This window comes from Phyllobates terribilis, unplaced genomic scaffold (assembly GCF_046119375.1).
Source record: "Phyllobates terribilis strain yellow unplaced genomic scaffold, ASM4611937v1 Scaffold_37__1_contigs__length_12642776, whole genome shotgun sequence".
Lineage (NCBI taxonomy): Eukaryota > Metazoa > Chordata > Amphibia > Anura > Dendrobatidae > Phyllobates > Phyllobates terribilis.
In genome coordinates this window covers 5,836,762-5,846,486 of record NW_027362797.1, presented here as the reverse complement: position 1 = coordinate 5,846,486, position 9,725 = coordinate 5,836,762, and the positions used below count along the sequence as shown (strand labels likewise).

At 47.5% G+C, this 9,725-nt stretch overlaps 2 pseudogenes; both read right to left on the bottom strand.

Annotated features, from left to right (window-relative positions):
- Window positions 1-202: 202 nt before the first annotated feature.
- On the bottom strand, window positions 203-292 carry LOC141182936 (U2 spliceosomal RNA; annotated as a pseudogene).
- A 593-nt stretch (window positions 293-885) lies between these two features.
- LOC141182941 (U2 spliceosomal RNA) lies at window positions 886-1,091 on the bottom strand (annotated as a pseudogene).
- Between the last annotated feature and the right edge of the window lie 8,634 nt (window positions 1,092-9,725).

The window sequence follows — 9,725 nt, the reverse complement described above, 5'->3', positions numbered from 1 at the left end:
TTCTTCCATTGTCCCATTGTTCCATTGCCCCCTAACAATGAGACAATGGAAAAATGCAAGAATGGAACGGACATTGCACGTGTCATAATGGGTATGTAGGGAGCATACTGGGGACTGCTGCTCGTTTGTTCAATAATTAGTTACCCTCTCTACCCCCCACCCTTCCCGGTCTTGAGGAGCATGGGACATTAGGGGGGAGAGGAGAATGTGTGAAAATAGGTGGACGTATCAGATATTAAACTGATAAGAAAAGATACTACACTTGATCTTAGCCAAAAGGCCGAGAAGCAATTACCTGAATTGGTTTTGGCCTAGAGCTGCACCCTGGCCCAAAGAAGGCACCCATTGTAGGGATAGGGACAAAGACTCCCCTTAGGAAGACATGTTGTTCATCAATAGACACCTTAAAACCCACAAATATACTGCTTGTTGCAGATGCACCCCAAACGTTTTTAATCTGCATAAGTCCACCTATTTTTACACATTCTCCCCCCCCTGCCCAATGTCCTACATGCCTCAAGACCGAGGGGGGGGGGGGGTAGAAAGGATAACTAATTAATGAACAAACGAGCAGCTGTCCCCTCCCCCCCCCCGGCTTCCCAGTCTGTAGGCTCCCTACAGACTGAAGCTGGCTGTTGCAGCACTGGCAGATAAAAGCTAGGAGCCCATTATGACACGTGCAATGTCTGTTCCATTCTTCCATTCTTGCATTATTCCATTGCTCCATTGTCCTATTGCTCCATTGCCTCCTAACAATGGGACAATGGAATAATGCAAGAATGGAAGAATGGAACAGACATTGCACGTGTCATAATGGGCTAGTGGCTTTTATCTGGCTGTGCTGCAGCAGCCAGCTTCAGTATGTAGGAAGCCTCCAGATTGGGAAGCAGGTGGGACCGCTGCTCGTTTGTTCAATAATTAGTTACCCTCTCTACCCCCCAACCCTTCCCGGTCTTGAGGCGCATGGGACATTAGGGGGGAGAGGTGAAGAGAATGTGTGAAAATAAGTGGACATATAGGGGACATATCAGATGTTAAACTGATAAGAAAAGGTACTACAGTTGATCTTAGCCAAAAGGCAGAGAAGCGATTACCTGAATTGGTTTGGCCTATGGCTGCACCCTGGCCCCAAGAAGGCACCCATTGTAGGGATAGGGACTGAGACTCCCCTTAGGAAGACATGTTGTTCATCAATAGACACCTTAAAACCCACAACTATACTGCTTGTGTTTAACCTCGCCCACACCACTGATTGACTGCTTTCTGTGTACACTGTGCATAGGCAGAAAGCTACCAATCATTAGTGGACGCAGGATTACACAGAGCTCATGAAAATGGAGGACTCCATGGCAGCAGGTTTACTAGTCCTCTAGGGATAATCTCCTGCTGTTAAAACAGTGATTTTATCAAAACTACAGCAAGCAGCCCAGTAAGTGACAAATAGATGGAATTAGGGTCTTTGTGTCCACAATTTGGTGCTCTCATGTTAGGTAGCAAAAACGTGTTGACTGAAGTCAGTTATTTCCAAGGCTGTGTTAATCTAAACAAATAAAATACCTTCGCAACAAGCATTTATTTCAGTTTACAAGCCTCAAATACCTATGAAAAACTTCTGTAATGCAGGTACACAATTAAATCCAAGAGTATCTCTGGTGATATAATATATATATATATATTTTAAGATTAAATTTTTGATACATTACTGTAACTATTTGTTACACTTCTTGAGATACATACAGAACGAGTTAACCCCATTCTCTTGATTAGTGGGAGTCTTAATAGTAGGACGCCTGGTGATCAGACCAGGAAAAATGTAAGCCTATTCTGACATCCACCATACATGTACGGCACATGTATGGTGGCGATGTATGGAGTAGACTCAGGTTTTGAACCCACTGCACAAACAAGTTTTTTTTTCGCCACTGGAATGGCGCTTTAAATGTAAGCCCCTCTGTTCCCATTCTTATACTCACCTTCCGTCAGCTTTATCTTTTACCGACGCCGCTCTGGTCCCGTGGCACCATCTTGTGCCAGTAACTTCTGACTGGCCAGAAGTCAGAAGTTATGTTACAAGAGCTCAATACAAGTCTTTATGAGAGGCAGGACGAGGCCATAATGAGGCTCTCATAAAGATGTATTAAAAAGTGACTTCTATGCTCTGTGAAGCACTGGAGCTGCCGGCAGGTCATTCTTTGGCCGAGACAGCGCTGGAAAAGGATGAAGGTGGCGGCAGGCGAGTATGAGATGGGGAAAGGGGAATCACATTTAACCCCTTTACGACGTGGTGCGTATTAGTACGCACCACGTCGGTACCCCCAGTTCAGCGCGGGCTCCGGCGCTGAGCCCTCACTGAACCGGGCACATGTCAGCTGTATAAATTAGCTGACATGTGCCAGCAACAGCTGCAGGTGGAATCTTGATCCACCCGCGGCTGTTAACCAGTTAAATGCCGCTGTCAATTTCTGACAGCGGCATTTAACTTGCACTTCCCGGAAGCGCGTCATTAGCCCAGCCCATCGATGACCCCGTCACGTGATCGCAGGTCACTGATGGGTTGGCATGATAACCCGGGGTCTGCAGAAGGCCTCTGTGGTTGCCCAGTGGTCGGCGCTCATAGCAAGTGAGCATTTCTGCTGCATATAGGCGATCTGCTCACCACCTGTATGCAGCAGAGGAGATCAAACAACTGCTGCTTCAATAGTCTACTATGGAGACTATTGAAACAAGCAGAAAGTGTAAAAAAAGAAATGTATTTAACAATATTAAAAAAGTATATAAAAGTTTATATCACCCCCCTTTCAGCCCATTCAAAATAAAACAATTGAAAAAAAACCCCACATACACATATTTGGTATTGATGCCTTCAGAATCACCCGATCAATATAAAAAAAGAATTAATCCGATCGGTAAACGGCGTAACGAGAAAAGCATTCTAAACGCCAGAATTAAAGTTTTTTTGGTCGCCACAACATTGCAATAAAATGCAATAACGGGCGATCAAAACATCTGGTAGTGGTCCTGGTCGATTGCGAACCTGAGAAATCTCTGATGGGCAGGGTGCAGGTATGAGTCTTGTATGTATATGGTGGTGAGAAATTCTCCCTTCTCCATGGACGCAATGATGGACCGAAGGGACTCCAAGCGGAAGGGACGTACCCGTACCAGTACATATTTGTTGAGCTGTTTTAGGTCCAGTATGGGCCGTACGCCGCCTCCTTTCTTGGGGACTACGAATAGATTGGAGTAGAACCCTCGGAAGAGCTCGGCCGCGGGGACCAGTAATATGACTCCTGCTTGAAAAAGAAAGGAGACCGCTTGGCGGAAGGCACAAGCCTTGGCTGGCGGCTTTGGGGGAACAGAAGGAAAGAGTCTGTTTGGTAAGTTGGAAGACAGACTTTATGAAAGAGCAAAAGTCAGCCGACAGGTCTTGTCCGACTTTTGCGTCGACCGCAAGTTGTCCCTGCGTGGGGAGCGGTTGCTATTTTGTGCTGGACGCGAGACGGACCAGCCCGAAGAGTTCCGAAAGGATCGGAATAGAGTTTGGTTACGCTTCTTGTAGGTGCGTTTGGGTTTCAGTTGGGGGGAGAGAGGTACTCACCCCCGGTGGCGTTGGATATCATCGTGACCAACTGTTCACCGAAAAGTCAACCACTGAGGTACGGGAGGTGCGTGAGGGACTTCTTTGAGGCTGCGTCTGCTTTCCATTCCCGCAGCCAGAGGATACGCCGAATCGTGATGGCGTTTGATGCTATTCCCGCTGCACCCCTTGCTGAATCCAGAGCTGCATGAAGCATGTAATCTGCTACAACTGCTATTTGAACCGCTTGGTCCGACCGCTCAGGAGCAGATACTTGGAGGCCAGCTTGTAAATTTTTGGGCCCAAACCAGGATGGCCTTAGCAGCCCAAACTGAGGCGAACGCGGGAGCCAGGGAGGCCCCATGCGGCCTCGAAAATTGAACGAGCCATGCGTTCCACCTGCCGGTCTGCTGAATCCCTGAGGGTTGAGCTATCTGGCAGTGAAAGGAGTGACTGTGCTGCTAGTCTAGAGACTGGGGGATCCACTTCGGGTTGATCTGTCCATTCCTTGGTGACCTCCTGTGGGAAGGGGTACCACGCCTCCAGATATTTGCGATTGGTAGAAATGTCCAGCACCCGATGGATGGATGAGATTACGTCCTCAACTAGCGCTGTATTGCTAGGGGGGGGGGGTTGGGATAAGGGAACCTTCAGTTTCCTTGTCCGAGTCGGAATCACAGATGCCTTCCGAATCCTGTGCATCGCTAAGGCATCTCCTGCTGGGTGAAGCGGGGCGGAGGCCTTCTCTGGTCAGGGATCGCTGCGGAGATCTGCATTGTCTGTCCCTGGTAGGGGACGGTCTAGATGACCTGGAACTACGGTGTCTTTCCCTAGAAGGGGATGACCATGTGCTATGGGATGATGCAGATGAACGTGACCTGTGGGTCCGCTTGCGTCCAGATCTAGACGTGGATGTGCCCGGGTCGTCATGTCCCTGAGTCGAGCTTTCCCTTTGCAGGGCAGTGTTCATAGCCGAGGCATGACTCTGCCGAGCCTGAAGCAATGTGGAGGCTAGGTTATCTATAGACTGCGTCATAGATTGTGACCCATCCCGGCATGTCATTAGACACCGAAGCATTGGCAGGGGCTTCCTGGGGCTCTGGCACAGTAGTCTGGGTGCAGTCCTGGCAGTGCGGGTACGTGCTGCCACTGGGGAGAGTATTACTGCAGGCTGTACAGAGTGCATAAAAGCAGTCCTGCCTGGTTCTCTTGGACCTTGAGCCCAGCATAGTGCACTGGGGTGGCTATGCAGAGGAGCCTATAAGGAATAATGGATTCACAGCCGAGGAAGAACTCCAGCTGTGATCTTATCCCACCAGTGTGTCCCTGGGTCCAGCGCCGAAGATCCACAGTCCTGTGCCCCCCTGGAGACTGGCTGGCCTGGTCTGGGTCGGCCGACCAGTAACTGCAGGGTTAATACCTTATCCTGCAGCAGATAATGGCCGCCGGAGTAAGGTTAAGAAAGAAGGGGGAGCGGAGAGCTGAAAAGGGCGGCAGAGCAGTGTGAAATCGCACCCTTTCAGTCTCGATCCGCCCACTTTATGACACTGTAGAGTGTCATATTTGTCATCCGGGGGGCAGGCGGGAGAGGAGGTGGCGGCCTCGGCTAGGCCGAAGCCGCGGCCTAAATTAGATGCCTGATGCCCAAAGGGGCTGCAGGCCGGCGTGGAAGTCCGGGAGGGGGCCAGATCTGAACCGGGCCCCCCCGGATATAAAGGCAGGATAGCGGTGGGGTATTAGCGGAAGGGGGGGCCCTGTGAAGAGTCCCCCTGAGGCACCATAGAGCTGGTGCTGCCGCAGAGACAGGGCACAGGGAGGCCTGTGCCTCTCATGTCATGCCTGCCTGCACTCCCCCCGGCCCCGACAGGAGCCCGCAGCAGGGCTGGGGTCCCTGGATTCAGGCGCAGTGTGCTGGCTGCTGGGAGCTGCAGAGTGCTGCCTGTACAGGCCCTACCTGAGGCGTTTCAACCTAATACCCCCAGAGGGGGATTAGGGAGGTGATGCTGTCACCATCAGGGGGCTATATCCTCGCCTCGACCTCAACCCAGAAACCAAAAGGAATTGGGGAAGGAGGGGGGTCTCGATTTCGAACCAGCACCCGAGGGGCTGGGGAAGGAGCGACATGGGGAATAGCCATCTCGACTTCGACCGTGCACCCTGTAATAAGGGGCCGAGGAAGGAGCCATGCCAGGAGTCTCGCAGAGACCCACTTTTCTTTATCTGTAATCCCGTCGATGAAAAAGGAGTAAAAGTTTTAGGTGTGCCTCCTATGCGACACTAAGCAAAAACTGGAGATGGCTGACGCCGTCCAGGAGTGTATACTGCAGAGGAGGAGCCACGGTAAATCTTTTTCAGATTATGCATAGTGTTGCCTCCTAGTGGACAGCAGCATAACACTCATGGTCCCGTGTCCCCCAATGAGGCGACAGAGTAAATTAAGTTTTTTTACATTTCACTTTGCATTAATACCTGTGTTGCACCCGAAGGGTTGAAAAAAAAAAATTTACAGCTGTTTTGAAGTATTTGAGTTGTGCGGTTTTTACTATGGTATCATTTTTGGGGAGTTTCCAAAATGTAAAAGCCTCAAAGTCCATTCAAATCTGAATAGGCCCCTAAAGGAACATGTTTTGTTAATTTCTTGAAAAAATGAAAATTTGCTGCTAAACTTTTAACCCTTCTAACATCCTATCAAAATAAAATGATGTTTGAAAAATGATGCAGATATAAAGTAGATATATGGGAAATGTTATCTATTAATTATTTGTACAGCATGACTAACTCGTTTAAGGATATAAGAATTAAAAGTTTGAAATTTGCAAAAAATATTGACCTAAATTTACTACTACTGTATGTACAATGTGTCATGAACAAAACAGTCTCAGAATCACTAAGCTACATTGAAGCATTTCAGAGTTATTACCACAAAGTGACACTGGTCAGATTTCAAAAATTTGGCCTGGTCATTAGGGTCAAAATGGACTCGGTCACTAAGGGTAATGGGAACCAGGAGAAAACACACATGAGCCACTGTTGTAGTATGGCTTCTTTAGAAAGAAAGGACGTATAGTTTCTGTAGTGATCTGAATACAGAGCTCATCTGACAGTTTTCCCAGTGAACTCAAGCCGAATCAGCCCAGTTTCAAAGAAGATATGAATGCAATTATTAAAATTAACTCATTTTTATTTCCAATAATTTGTTAAAAAAATTATACATAAAAACAGGTACTTTCAAAAATCACAAAGTCAAATCTCAATTACAAGCTTGTATTATTATAGTAAGTTGTCTCCTTTAATAAATCGTGTCAAGATACTCTACTCCATTTCTATTGCACTTAATCCCTAGTAATAAAGTGCTGAAAAAGTGTTTTTTAATATAAATTAAAACCCCTTACTCAAAAATTCAGAGATAAAAAGTGCAAGTGCAAAAAAGTTTTTCCTCTCTGTGTTGAAAGGTATGTAAATAAATATATTGATGGGTATACAAATATATGAATTTTTGGTTGCATTTTGTATTTTTCAGTAGTGTTGAGCGATACCTTCAGATATCAGGAAATATCGGATCGGATTAGATCGGGCCGATACCCAAAAAGTATCGGATATCGCCGATTCCGATACCGGAAACCAATGCAAGTCAATGGGACACAAATATCGGAATGAAAATAAACCCTTTCTTTCCTTGTAGGTTAATTCTATATGAAGGAAAACAACTAACAATAATGTAGAATGTATTGGGGGAGGTGGTTGCCCAAATCGATGGGAACAGTGCGCACAGTCAAACATGAAAAGCCGGCAATTCAGCAGCGGCATACACCGGTACCCGACAATTTAGAACAGAAAGAATAGAGCATCACACATAGATTAGATAGATAGAAACATGTCAGTCACATATATATGAAGTACAGTGATAGTGTTGGTTACTGTACCTGTCATTTAGTGTTAAAATAAAGGATTTATTAAAAAAAAAATTAAAATTACGGGGAACCCTACGCCAGTCTCTAGCGGAGGTTAAGCTGACAGCTGGGGCAGATGTTTGAAGCCTGGGAAGAGGGTAATACCCACGGAGCTTCCCAGGCTACTAATATCTGCCCCCAACTGAATACCTAGCCTTTACTAGCTATTAAAATGTGAGAACCCCCAAAAAAATGACGTGGGGTCCCCCCTATTTTAATAGCTAGCAAAGGCTAGGCAGACAGCTGGGGGCTGATATTAATAGCCCAGGAAGGGTGCCATGAATATTGGCCCCCTGCCAGGCTAGAAACACCAGCCGTCAGCCGCCCCAGAAATGGCGCATCCATAGGATGAGCCAATTCTGGCACTTAGCCTCGCTCTTCCCACTGCCCTGTAGCGGTGGCAGTGGGGTAATAGGGCTGGGGTTGATGTCAGCTTATAATGCCAGCTGACATCAAGCCCAGGTTAATAATGGAGAGGCGTCTATAAGACACCCCCATTACTAACCCCATAGTCAAAGTTAAAAAAAACACAAACACCCAGAATAAAGTCCTTTAATTGAAATAAACACACAATTCTTTATTGTTCTAAATTAAACCATACTTACCATCACGCCCATTCCAGCTGAAGCCAACGATCTCCTGCAATAAAAGAAAAATAATAAAGCAACATCATCCTTACCTTTTGATGGTTCCCAGGACAGCTCCAGCTCTGCTACATCGAGACGACAGGCAGGACCGCAGCAGAACGCTGCCATCCAGCCCGTCATCCTGCAGACACTGAGAAGCGCAGGCATGCTTGCGCTCCTCAGTGTCTGGCTGTGACGGCATCCAGATGAGCCGATAATGAACTCAGCTCACCTCATGCACGTCACTGACAGCGTGGGAGAATTCTCCTGCGCATGCGGTGAGCGTGAGAGACTCGGCTCATCGGGATGCCGTCACAGCCTGACACTGAGGACTTTATTCTGGGTGTTGTGTTTTTTTTTTTTTTAAATACTTTACTAGAAATTCATGGCAGTCATGTATAATATTGGCGTGACCCCATGAATTTCGGGCTTAGGGCCAGCTGATAAGACCAAGCTGGCCCTAACCCCTTTATTACCCAGTGAGCCACCGCACCAGGGCCCTGGATGAGTTTGGTACAGCGCATCTATGAACGCGCCATTTTCCGGGGTGGCTGCGGACTGCAATTTGCAGCGGGTGGGGCCCAGAAAGCTTGGGCCTCCCTGCGCTGCAGATTCCAGCCCCCAGCTACCTAGTTGTACCTGGCTGGACACAAAAATAGGGCGAAGCCCCACGTATTTTTTTTTTAATTATTTAATGAAATTCATGAAATAATTAAGAAAAAAAGGGCTTCCCTGTATTGTTGTGTCCGGCCAGGTACAAATAGGCAGCTGGGAGTTGGGGGCAGCCTGTTCCTGCCTGCTGTACCTGGCTGGCATACAAAAATATGGCAAAGCCCACGTCAACATTTTTGGGAAAAATTAATTAAAAAATAAATAATAATTTAGGGACTGCATCTTTATTAACCCCTAAGTGCCAATTCTGGCACTTAGCCTCGCTCTTCCACGCTGCCCTGGTGCGGTGGCAGGGGGTAATAGGGTTGGGGTTCATGTCAGCGCCAGCTGCCATGCAGCCCAGGGAAGCCCAGGTTAGTAATGATGGGCGTCTATAAGACACCCCCACTACTAACCTACAAAGTGTTAAAAAGAAAAAACACACACTACACCCAGAAAAAAATAATTTATTTGAAATAAAACACACCATTTTATTTAATTCTTAGTTTACTAAAAAAAAATAGTTACCTGTCCACGTTCCTGCGCTGATCTCCCATGCACAGCTGTCACATCTGGAGATGGTGAGAGCTGTGCATGGCTGCTGTAAGCTCACACTGCCGGGAACACGTCCGCTCCCGGCAGCGTGAGCCCCTGACTGAGGTCACCGGAGTGCATTCAGTCAGCGCAGCTCCGGAGACCTCCTTTACGGCACTGCTGTACCGTGGGAATTTCTGACCGGAGCAGCGCTGCCTGAACTCCGGCGAACCCACTTATGCTGTCATTCTAGCGGCGGCAGCGGTTCAGAGCGGTCACATTCTATGTGGCTGCTCTAAACTGGAGATCATCGTGGGACACTCGTGGACTACTACGGAGGGGTAAGGATAAGGTTGTGGTTTATTATTTTATATTTTATTACAGGAG